Here is a 12,414-nt window from a genome sequence, read left to right on the forward strand (position 1 = left end):
TTTGAGACAGGATCTCACTTTGTCCCCCAGGCTAGAGTGGAGTGGCATGAACACAGCTTACTACATCCTCGACCTCCCAGACTCAGGCAATCCTCCCACCTCAGCCCCACAAGCAGCTGGGGCTACAGGCGCACACCAGCACACCCAGCTAACTTTTGTATTTTTTGTAGAGATGGATTTTAGCTACGCTGCCCAGGCTGGTCTCAAACTCCGAACTCAAGTGATCGGCCCGATTCAGCCTCCCAAAGTGCTGGGATTACAGCTGAGTCACTGCTCAACTTTTGGATTTTCTGTGACAATCACATCATCTGAGAACAGTAACATTTTCACATCTTCTCTGCAAGCTTTATAAACTTGTCTTGTTTTTTCTTTCTCAGTACACTAACCAGGACTTCTGGTAACAATTTAACTTAAGATGGTGACAGCAGACGTCGTTCTCTTGTTCCCGATCTCAAAGGGAAAGCTTAATTATGATGCCATAATTAATTACAATACCATAGAGTTTTTTGATATCCTTATCATATTAAGGAAGTTTCCTTTAATTCTTCTTTTACCTTTGTTTTACCATAAATAGATACTGAATTTTACCAAATGCTTTTCCTGCTCCTGTTGAAATAGTATATGATTTTTTTACTTTATTCTGTTAATGTGGTAAGTTAAATTGACTTTCAAATGTTAAAAAATACTGTGTCTTGGAACAAATGTATATGTTACCCTTTTTATAAGTTGTTGGTATCACCTTGCAAGTGTTTTGTTTGTGTGTCTCACACCTATGTTTACCATCGAACATGGCCTGCGATCACCCTTTCTTATGCCTTTGTCAGATTTTTGATACCAAGGTTAAGGTAGCCTCATAAAATTAGCTGGGAAATAATCTTTATTCTTTGTTAGTTTGTTGGTTTTCTGTTTCATTAATTGATGTTTTTACCTTTTATTATTGCCTAGCTTTGACTCCCTGTAATTCTGTTGTGCAACTTTTTGTCTAACTTCTTGAGATGACTTTCTATTTTCCTTCATCTCTAATACATGCATTGAAAGCTGTGAACTTTCCTTTACACACAGTTTCAGCTATATCCCACAAGTTTGGATAAGCAGTATTCCCATCTTTGTTTGTTTCAAATGCTTTCTAGTTTCCATTGTGATTACTTCTGTGAACTCTGGATTATTTCGCAAGGTACTGCTTACTTAGCAAACACCGTTTGCTGTTGGTTTACAGTGTACCTGCACTGTGCCAGGAAACAGTTTCTGCAGGACAGGCTTGAATATCTCTGAGACTTGCTTTATGGCCCAGCACATTTAATGTCCAGGCTCCTCAGCTTTTGTAATGTTCCAAGGGCTTAGAAAGAATGCACCTCCTGAGTGTGGCATCACAGGAAAGGCCATTTGTGAGAGAGTCAAAAACACAACCAGTATGATTAGGCACCAACTAAAGGCAAAATATGAAAGGCAGGTGTCCTTGGCAGAATCTAATAGAGCCCTAATCCCCTGCAGCCAGAGGGCAGGCATGGCAGAGCCCCACTCAGGACCTGTAAGAGTGAGCAGGGCAGAGCTCCGATAAGTGAAATTCTCAGCTCCACCTGGCTTCTCACGTTGCAGGAGAAAAACAAGGTGTTCCTGGGGCAGGCTGGCCAGGCAGCCAACAAGGGTATTGCTTAACTTACACAATTTTAAAGAATCAAGGCCAAGGGCAGCAACCCCAATAAAGTCATGATCCTTTGACGAATTTGAAAAATGTGTGCCATTTCTCAAACCTGGAAGCCACTGATTAAAGGAAAGCCAGAACGTAATTAGGTAGGTCCTTGTAACACCAAGGCAAGTGTTATCAATCGTCATCTCCCCAGTCTTTCTCCGGAGGGCCGTTGGCCACTTACTTGGGAAATCGTGTGTTAGGGAAAGGGGAACGCTCAGATCTCTCCGGTTTTGTTGAACTTAGGGTGTGAATCGACACTACTATCTGGGGACGCAAAGCACTACATGTTCTCCCTGTAAAGAGGGGTGTATGGAAGCCAGGATATGAATGGAGTCCTGGCCCCAGTCTAGCTCACAACAGATCCACAGACCCATGCACGGTCATTTCCCTAGTTCCCAAATGTATAAGAGAAACGACCAGCAGAACCTGCACATTGGTTCTTTCACTCACTCGGTGAGAGCTAATAAGTCGGAAAAGTCAAAGAGAAGCCCATGACACAGTCTCCTTCCCCCAACGCAAACCAAGACGGTTAGTGAAAAATAATGCCACACCAGGGAAGAAACAGCCCAGATTAGTACAATCCTCAAAGACTTCAAAAAATGTGAAAGTGCTGGGGCCTGTCATACCCAATTTAATTCATTAACAGTCTGGTCCTACAAAGTTCAGATGGATGACGGTGATGGCAGTGAGCTACTACAAACTTAACTAAGAAGGAGCGCTAATCACAGCTGCTGTGCCAGGTGTGGTACCTTTGCTAGACGACAGTAGCATCCCCCAGGATGCAGTGTGCACTGATAGAGGAATGCCTTCTTTTCCATTCCTATCAGAAGAATGAAACTCAGTCCACTTTCATATAGGCTAGGCAACAGTGTATGTTTATAGTCTTGCCCCAAGCCTACGTTAACCCTTCCGCCCTCGAGCAAGGTACTCTGAAAGGACCTGTATGATCTGGATCAACTCAAAACATCAGAGTAGGTTCATTATGCCTTTCACATCAGGCTAACTGGAGCAAGTGAGCAAGAAGTGGCAAGTACCGCTGAAGGCCTCAGTACGGCGCACGCACTCCTGAGGGTGCGAGGCAGAACCTACAGACTCAGCGGCCTGCCCCATCGGCAACATCTATGGAGTCAAACATCCCTTCCAAAGAAAGAAACAGGTTATTTTAACTCACAACTCGTGCCTCTCAGAAAAAGGCCAATGTCTGGTAGGCCTCTTTGGGTTTGCCAAAGTTGTCAGATTCAAAACGGAGTTACTATGTTAAAAACCCTGATAAATAGAGCTAGGAAAGGTTACAAAGGAGGCTTCTTATGCACAAATGCCTGATAACAAGAATTATCACAAAAGACTGGAAAACTACAAGTTTGTACAAGCCAAACTACCTCACATACACTCACAAATTACTTCTATGAGGACATCTGCCTAGCCGCTGCCTGTCCAACCTCAAAATCGTGCCACCCTGTTATTGATCCTTATACCTCAAAACAATTATGTAATCATACTCATTATTCCTTTAAAAACCTTTATCTTCCATTACTTCCCTGAATATGCACATAGTGTACCATCACATGTATTCCCATTGCAATGCCTATTCCTGAATAAATATCATTTCCTTTTGGAGAGTCTCCCTCCCTATTTGTTATTTAGGACGGCATAACTGTTGTCAGAAGTGGGTGAAGAAGGATCACCTATGGAAGGGATCATCAATTCTTGGAACTGGTATGTGGTACTCAGTTGAGCCCTTTGAGCTCTCTGCTTCCATGGCTCACTTCTTCTACCCTGAAAAGTCTTCTCTCAAACCAAGCCTCACATTTTTTGGTTAGAAGCTCTTTTTACTTTATTTGGGATCTGAGTTGGCTACAAGGCGGCCTTAATAAAGGACCTTGCATCTGTCTGGGATAAGACTTTTTGTCTCTTCTGGCAAGCCCCTTCTGGTATAAGGACAATGCCCTTCTGGTTACTACAGGATTTATATTCTGTCTGGTTCTGCACACCTGGTTTAATGTTTTGTTTGGACTGCATGCCTGGCTTAAAATTTCTGTGAACACACTTATTTTTTGTTTCATTTTGATTTGTTTATGCACATCTGTACATGATTTGGCTCTTTTTTCCCTTGCTTGTTTCTGGCCATCATCTAAGAGCAAAAAATAAAGATTCTAAATAATGGGTATGGGATGGCCAATTAACAAGGGCAGTCAGCACCATATAAAGCACTAGTCCAAACTCCCTGACAGGAACTATAGGATTTTCTTTGCTCTTGAGAGAGTAATAAGAAATGAAATAGGATTCTTAAACATTGAAGCACACCAGGCCTTCTGGGACCCTGGCCAGCTATACTGTGGTCCGTTCTTGTGCACTGAAGGGCAAACTGCATCAGGAAAAAACGCAGCACTGGACAGCCATTATTCTAACTGTCTAAGCTTGCTAAAAACTGCAACTAGCTACAGGGTTAACGTGGGAGTCTGCTCTCCATCTCTTTTTTCTGCCAACTTTGAATCTGGTGACTTTTCTGCCAGCATTAAGATAAACTCAGTGCTTATGGAAACTAAGATTTTGCTTTAAGGGTTAAAGGGATTTCAAACTAATGGCTTTATTAATTTTCCCAAATCTATGGTAACCAACAATGCAGACACCTTTTGGAAATGTAAATTTAGGTTTGTCTAACAATTGCTTAGGGTGGTGAAACAGTTAACTGAAAAATTGATATTCTAAAAAAAAACTTTATAAATGTTTATAAAAGCTAGGCTGTCAAATCAAACAGGTTAAAATCTTAAGCTCAGAGCAATACTATACGGTATCTCTGTCTGGCATAAAAATTCTTTCGTCTGACACTTAAGAGCCAGAAAAAGCAAACAAGCAAAAAGATTTGTTACTAATTCACAGCAACTTAAAAATTTTGTTTTTCTTATACAAATTAGCCAGGTCTAGCTAAAATGTAAACCTTTGAATATTCAACCCTAAATTCATTTGAATCTGAAAAAAATGATTAAAAGGCTTCTTAAAATTCAAACTGCTATGAAAATTGCTTTATCCAAAATTTGGTCCACAGCCTTCATTAATAACTTATCAGGGTAAACAGAACTTAGCCACAGATACAAGTCCCATTTTGTCAAAAACATAATTTGATCCAATTGTCTTTTATAAGTCTGTGAGTTCGTATTACTAGGTTTTGCTGTTTCATGACCAAAATTCTAAAATGAAAGCTATAAGATCTTTATTTGTGTCTGTATATGCTTTTATATATGTTACATATATTGTACATTACATCTACATGGTAAAATCTGCCATAGTTAGTCAGAAATCCCTTAAGGAATTCTATTTGGATTGGCTTAAACAAGCACTCATAGAAAATATACAGTAATTAACCCAAATGCTTTTTAGTTAATGTGATTTAAATAAATCTTTTTTGGTTTTTTTTGTTTTTGTTTTTGATATAGGTTCTTTCCCTGTCACCCGGGCTGGGGTACAGTAGTACAAACATGGCTCACTGTAGCTTCAACCTCCTGGGCTCAACTGATCCTTCCACCTCAGCCTCCTGAGCAGCTAGGACTACAAGTGTGCACCATCATACCTAATTTTTTTTTATTTTTTGTAGAGATGAGATCTTGCCATGTTGCCCAGGCTGGTCTCAAACTCCTGGGCTCAAGCAATCCTCTTGCCTCAGCCTCCCAAAATACTGGGATTACAGGGATGAGCCACTGCACTCAGCTGACTTAAGTAAATCTTTGATAAATAAGTTGGTTTAAAATTTTTTGATAAAATAAGAATAGAAATGTCTTCAAAACTGTCAGCATACATTTTGTCTGGCTTTACTGGTTAGACAGGATTATATTTCCCTCAGCTAGATGTCTTAAGGTTATTAAAGTATAAATCCAGCCTAAAGACACTATGATCTCTATTGGTATAACTTTTTGATGAAGACTAACATCGTTAGTTTAATAAAAGCTGCTGTGTCTTCTGTGTTATCAGCAAAATACTCACATATTTAAGGTTCTTAGGTGAAACCCTGATATTCATAGGCTATACAAATGGTTAAAAGGGAAATAACTTGAAATGAAGACTAGCTTTTTCTAATATCTCAGCTTTCATAAGTAGCCTAGGTATAATTATTAAAAATAAATAAATTAGGTAAACATAGATGGGAAAGTGCTTATAAATAAACTGTCATGTAATTTGAAATCTTCAAGTTATGTTATGTTAAATTAAATGATAGATATTCATTAAATGTCTAAGTCATTTCCATATAAGATAAAGTACTAAAACATAAATTGCTAAACACAAATGTTAGTTTGTTCTTGGCTTATTAAATTTTAGAGAAAGACTACATATATCTTTGCCTGTTAATACACAAAATAATTATATTATAGAAAAACATGTTTCCAAAAATTATAAAATGGTTCTCACCTATAAAATACCGACATGTGACAAGCAGTTTAAAACTTACTTCCAAAGTTTTAAGGTTACTAAGAGTTAAAAATAGTATATATTTAGCATACAAAGTATACCAAAAGTAACATGTTTCTGATGAGAAAAATTATGAGAGGAATAAAAATGTGTTCTTTATTGAGAAAAAAGAGTACTTTTGTCTAGTTTGGAGATTATTTAAAAGTTGTTTCAAAATATAGATTTAGAAAGAAAAGAGAAAGCAACCACTAAGTAGGAGAGAGATATAATGAAAGTTATAGGTATTTATGCGTATTTTTAGTAAGGAAGGTTAAAAAGAGAAGAGACTATCCTGATCTATCATGGTCCATATATATGTATGCATATATATATATACATATATATATATATATTTTTTTTAAGAGAGAGAGAAGAGAATAACTTTGTATGAGAAAGACTCCTATGTGGCAAATTTTTATCCTAAATTAAAATGCCCATGTTTTTTTAAGAAAGAGGAAGCACAGAACAAAGCGGAAAGGCTTAAAGATGTCATCGAAGGTCTATACTGGTCATAAAAGGTCTGTGAAGGATGAATTCATGAAAGAAATTTTGTATGATTAAGTTGGTTATTATTAGAAGAAAATTATAAGTCTTTCTAAAGACCAAGCTTTAATATTAAAAATACACTAATACAAAACAAAAAATGTGATCACTTCCGTTAGAACAGCAAGGTTTTCTTGAGCTATTGACTGCAGGACGCTTTGAATTTTAATTCTGAAATGTGTTTATAAAACAAGCTTCTAAACTGCAGTTTTTTTCTATTTTACAGTCTCCATTTTAATTTCCCTAGTTTCAGGATAGAAATGCTGTCTTCATTTAGAACGGCAATTTCATTTCTGAAGGTAGAGTCTTTCCTCTCGAAGCTTCTCGGATTCACAGCTGAGAAGCTCAGCTTTGGCGCAGCCTTGCTGGGTGTGACTTCCAGGATGCATATCACTGCCTTCAGCTCTCTCCCTTTGGGAAGTGCAGCTGCTTGCCTGGCTGGGGAGAGGACTCTTTCTTCAACTTTGTTAGCACCAGCTCCCGTAACTTTTTTCTCCAGTTTTAACTTGGTTATTACGGTCTGATGCACTATTTTCCACCTGTATAACTCGATTCTGTATATTCGACTTTTCTGGATGTGTCTGAATTGTTCCATGGAACCAGAAAACTTCCCATGCCGTGACTTACCGTCATGAATTGCCCTGCTCAAGTTACTAACTGCCCCATTTACATTCCTCTATAATGTGGTGCACGCTCATAACCTGGGACACACTCTTCCTATGTCTCATTAAATTCAAGTGCTTTTCTTCAGGTTCCACTTCTAGGCAAACCAAATGGGCTTCCCATGAGGAGAAGCAATCACACCACAGGAAGTTTTTCTTTACCTTTTTGGTAACTGGCGTACAAAACAAAGATTTTACGTTTTATCAAGATAACTTCCTGTGTTGTCTTTATTAAATTTTTTTAAAAATTTTTAGGAAAACTGAGCTTTGAGTGAGATGTTTGGTTTATATTCATGGAACTCCCTGTATTGCTTCTGAAGTCTTTCTCGTTCTGGTTAAATGAACCTATTATTTAATAGTGGCCTGTGCTCCTGTTTTGATCAGATGTTTTAAATCTTTTGGCGTCTTCGATGGGCTTCCCCAAAATACAAATTCTAAATGAAATCTTTTTGACTAATAACTAGCTTTAACATTTTCTAGTCAAGCTCCTGGACAGCCTCAAAGGACGCATCACTCATCTTACAAAGACAGTAACTGATCAGACTTGTTTGGTAAAGTGTATAACAGCACTGTAAAATGATCAGTGATGCTAGGCCTTCTTTCAGTTACATTTATGGGTATGTTTTCATAGGAATGTTCCAAAATTGTATAAAAACCTAATATGTCATAACTCATTATGTTGTATGCTACAGAAATAGCCACATTTCCTTGCCAATTACTAATTATGATGAACTTCCACCAGATTTAAACCATGGCTATTCTGTTTTTCTTATCCATTGTTATTGTTTTAATGTTTCTCTAAAAGCATTTGCAATCAGATTCATTGAAAAGACTCTAAAAGGTACTCTTAAATACAGGTTTCTAATAACTTTAAGATCAACAGACTAAATGAAAATTCTCAGAACTCTAATAAAGAAACTGATGAATTTGTGAAACTACTTATGATCAAGCAGAACAAAAATTAATTACATGAGATTAAATAACTGATGTTTTATGACTTTTATTTGAAACATTGTTAGTTCTTTACTTAAATGTTTTATTTTCCAGATCTAAGGATATTTTCTTTCTTAAGCTATCTATACCTTACAGCAATTTGATAAAGTATACTTTTGTGAAAACAAAAGTAAAAACATTTGCTTTTTCTCCCTACTTGATCCATCCAAAATTTGGAAACTATTCACGAGTATTCTCATGGCAATGTGGTTATTTACAAAAAAAATCTGTTCCTTCTTGATAGCAGGACACAACTGAAAACATTGGTTTTGTTCCCAGCGCTTTGTCTGGAATCTCATATTTGAGAACGTGCATAGAATACCCTGCTTCAAGGGTTCCCGGCCTTACAGTGGGTGAGTAAAACTGTCACTTCCTATCAGGCCCAGAAACCTCAAGACTATAGAAAAAGTCTAAAGTCTGCCTTGGTTTGGCTTCCCAGCCTCAGGAGGTTGTTAAAATCTGAGTGATTTTTTCTCATGTGATCAATGTGGGGAGAACATGCCATGTTTCTGAAGAAAAGCTGCAATACTCCTGTTACTAGACGGGAGCCCTGTGCACTGTTTCCAAGCTCCTCTTATCCACCTATAGACTAGACGACCTCCTCAATTCTTCCAGCTTCCTCCCATCCAACTGTCTCCCACACAATTACTAAAAGAAGAGAACTACTCTATTTCTGAAGCCCTATAAGCTGAAACTAAATGAATTTTAAGGAACAAGTCACATTCCTGATGTATGGGCCGCACCCAGAGTTCACCAAACCACTGATGCCACAACCAGAGACACTAAGACCACAAGACAGGACCAGAAGCTGACAGCTTCATGCTGTGGGCAGCTTCTCCCAAGGCACTGGAACAAGACTCCATATGAGAATGAGACATTTTCTCCTTAATGCCTACCTATTTGACTTGGCAGAATAATGGTGTGATGGAAATTTCACAATCAGTAGCTTCTGCTGGGAACTAGACAGAACCCTAAGAAATCCCTGAGTCCACCTAGTGGGTGACTTCGGCAACATCCCTAACACAACTGTCGCTCACTCTCTGCTTTAATCCAACTCAGTCATGGGACACTAGATGATAAAACTGCTCTACATTAGCCACTGCTTAAAGCAGGAAATGCCTGTGCTGTTGCTGATACTACATGCTACACCTGGACACATTCTTCTGGGAAAATTTAAGGCTAATATACAAAAAATAAGAAGATGGGTCTGGGCACGGTGGCTCATCCCTGTAACCCCAGCAGAGGCAGGAAGACAGCTTGAGTCCAGGAGTTCAAGATCTGCCTGGGCAACATGAGAAACCCCATTCTCCATAAAAAGGAAAAAAGATACACACCCCCAAAAGAAAACAGGCCACATATTATAAAGAGTCTCACGCAATTCCCCATGGCCATTTAATTTATTAAACTGGTTGGCTTTAAGCCTATGTTCATGACTCAAGACCATTATGCAAACTGGGTTGTTATATTATTATTAATTTTACTCAGCATTTTCCCTTTTTTCAATTTTGTATCTCTTGCTTTAGTCTCTGTAGCAGTACAACTCCTGTCAGAATCATGTTGGCCGAGTGCGTTGAGATGGTGGCCAACACCCATGGAACACACACAACTGTGTGTAACAGTGAACTCCAGGTCGCCTGCGCCTGGGGCCACTCCCTCCACACACCCCTGGTTGCTCGAATGTGGCTAAATGAGCTGACACTGACTCCTCGTCACCAGTCACGTCCTGCTGATGTGGAACCAGACCACATCAAACTGGGACAGTTCCATCGCCGCACCAAGGGGCAATCAAAGCCTAACTACAGGGTGATCGCTCAGCTAAGCTTTTGGAAAAAGATCTTAATTAAAAGGGGGGAGTGTGAAAGTTGCCAGAATGAAAATTGAGTCACTTGTACTAAAAACCCTAACAAACAGAGACAGAGAAGGCCAGGAAGGGAGGGTTCTTATGCTCATAGACCTGATAACAAATCCAACACCAAACATCGCAAAGACCACAACCTTGCACCCAGGCCATCCCAGTCTTGCACACAGAAAAAGTCCTCTGAGGACATTGGTCCCACAACTGCCTGTCCTACCCTGGACTGGTACCATCCTTGTAGGATAATTATCTGAAAACAATCATTGATCCTCCTCATTTTTCATTTAAAAACCTCTGTCTTCCTTGACCTCCCTGAACACGCATAGTTTACTACAGCATGCAGATTCTCATTGCAATGCCTATTCCCAAATATTAATAAACAACATTTTCTTACAGAGAGCCTTCCTCTGTGTTATTCAGGACGATGGGCTCAAGAGGCAAACCACCCCTCACTTGGGAAGGCTGCTCAGATCCCTCTCCCAGGAGTAATGGAAGGCTGCCAGCAGCGAGCAGGGACCACGTAGAAAAGGGCAGGCAGCCTGCCACCTGGGCCATCCTCCTTGGCCCCAGTAAGAGATTTACAGCCAGAAGTTTCAGGTGTGGGGCAAAGACAGCAAAACTACACACCATGTGGAAAGCAGCAAGGCCCTGGTGAAAACGGCGCATCCACTGGGGACACCCAGTGATTAGACACCAGAGCTGTCCACCAGTGCGTGGCACTGACCCTGGCATGGGGCAAGCCCAGCAGCAATCCACCTTGAGACAGAAGTTTCCATCCAGCAGCGAAGGGGCAGGTTGTGCGGACCACATGGCCCAGACCCACATATCATTCACCAGGGCGCCAGCACAGCTGTCCGCCCACACCTAGGGCCAAATGGTGAATTCCTCATGATCTACAGAAAAGGAGGAAAAGGAACAAGACTGGTGCACAGATGGGTCAGCTCAGTATGGCAGAGTGAGCCAAAAATGGTCCCGGGGTCCTAAGCCTCAGGCTAGGCCCTGCCACAGGTGGCACACCCACCTTCTGTGTCTTCAACAGCAGCACACATGCCCCATTGCAACCGATTCTGATTGCTGCCTGCCCAGATACAGCATGCTAGCCCCAATCTGCCCTCAAGCTCCCTGGAGAGACCAAGGCTAAACAGGGCATCCACGGGCAGATTCCTGTTTGCAGCCCCAACATTCCAATCCCCAGACCCCTGCCATCCCTGAAGTCACCTCTTCGCCTGGAAGAGCAGGAGTTGGAACAGCCACTGTGGGCAGAGCCTGGCCACACCACTCACGCAGGCCCTTCCTGGCTAGGAACACTCTCACCTGTCCCACACGCGCTCAAGGAGACATGTACAAGAACGCCATAACAGGAGACTGTCTCCCACTTCCACTCAGTGTCTATCGACATCGGAAGGCATCAATAATCGTCAGAGATTCCTAACAGAATGCCATACAGCAAGTAAGAGGACTGAGCTGAAACTCCAGGAGTAAACCTTCAAACCATGACATCATGTTCAGAAGAAGACATTGATAAGAAGAAGACATAGAATACAGCTGTACCTGCATAAAATTTTAAAACATGCAAAATGGAACAGTCAAAGGATCAGTGGTTGTCAGTGTTCAAGGGGAGGAGGGTGCAGGGATAAACAGGTGGGGCACAGAGGATGTCCAGGGCAGGGGTACATGGCAGAGGATGTTTGTCCAAACCCACAGAGAAGACAGCACGAGCAGGAAACTGCATGTGAGCTGTGGACATGAGCTAATCATCACGCGCCCACGCCAGCCTGTGAACTGCAGCAAACATCCACACCAATGCAGAAAACGATACTAACTAATGACACAGGGCATTTTTAACACGTGGGTGGGGGGCATAAGGGAACTCTCCATACTTTCTGCTCAGGCTTTCTGCAAAGCTAAAACTGCTATAAAAAATAAAATCTATTCATTGTTCTTTACAAACGAAATACAGAGGCTGGGCACAGTGGCTCGAGCCTATAATCCCAGCACTTTAGGAGGCCAAGGCAGGCAGATCACAAGGTCAGGAGTTCGAGACCAACATGGTGAAATCCCATCTCTACTAAAAATTAGCTAGGTGTGGTGGTGCACACCTTTAGTTCCAGCTACTTGGGAGGCTGAGGCTCAAGAATCTCTTGAACTCAGGACGCAGAGGTTGCAGTGAGCTGAGATCACACCACAGCACTCCAGCCTGGTGATAGAGCAAGACTCTGACTCCAAAAAAA

At 40.8% G+C, this 12,414-nt stretch overlaps 1 protein-coding gene across 4 annotated transcripts in view; it reads right to left on the minus strand.

Moving 5' to 3' along the window:
* The window catches only part of RGS12 (regulator of G protein signaling 12), a 162,089-nt gene that overhangs the window by 93,882 nt on the left and 55,793 nt on the right, over window positions 1-12,414 (minus strand). The gene's annotated exons all lie outside the window — the stretch shown is intronic.

The sequence above is a fragment of the Cebus imitator genome, unplaced genomic scaffold (assembly GCF_001604975.1).
Source record: "Cebus imitator isolate Cc_AM_T3 unplaced genomic scaffold, Cebus_imitator-1.0 Scaffold522, whole genome shotgun sequence".
NCBI classification, from domain to species: Eukaryota; Metazoa; Chordata; class Mammalia; order Primates; family Cebidae; genus Cebus; species Cebus imitator.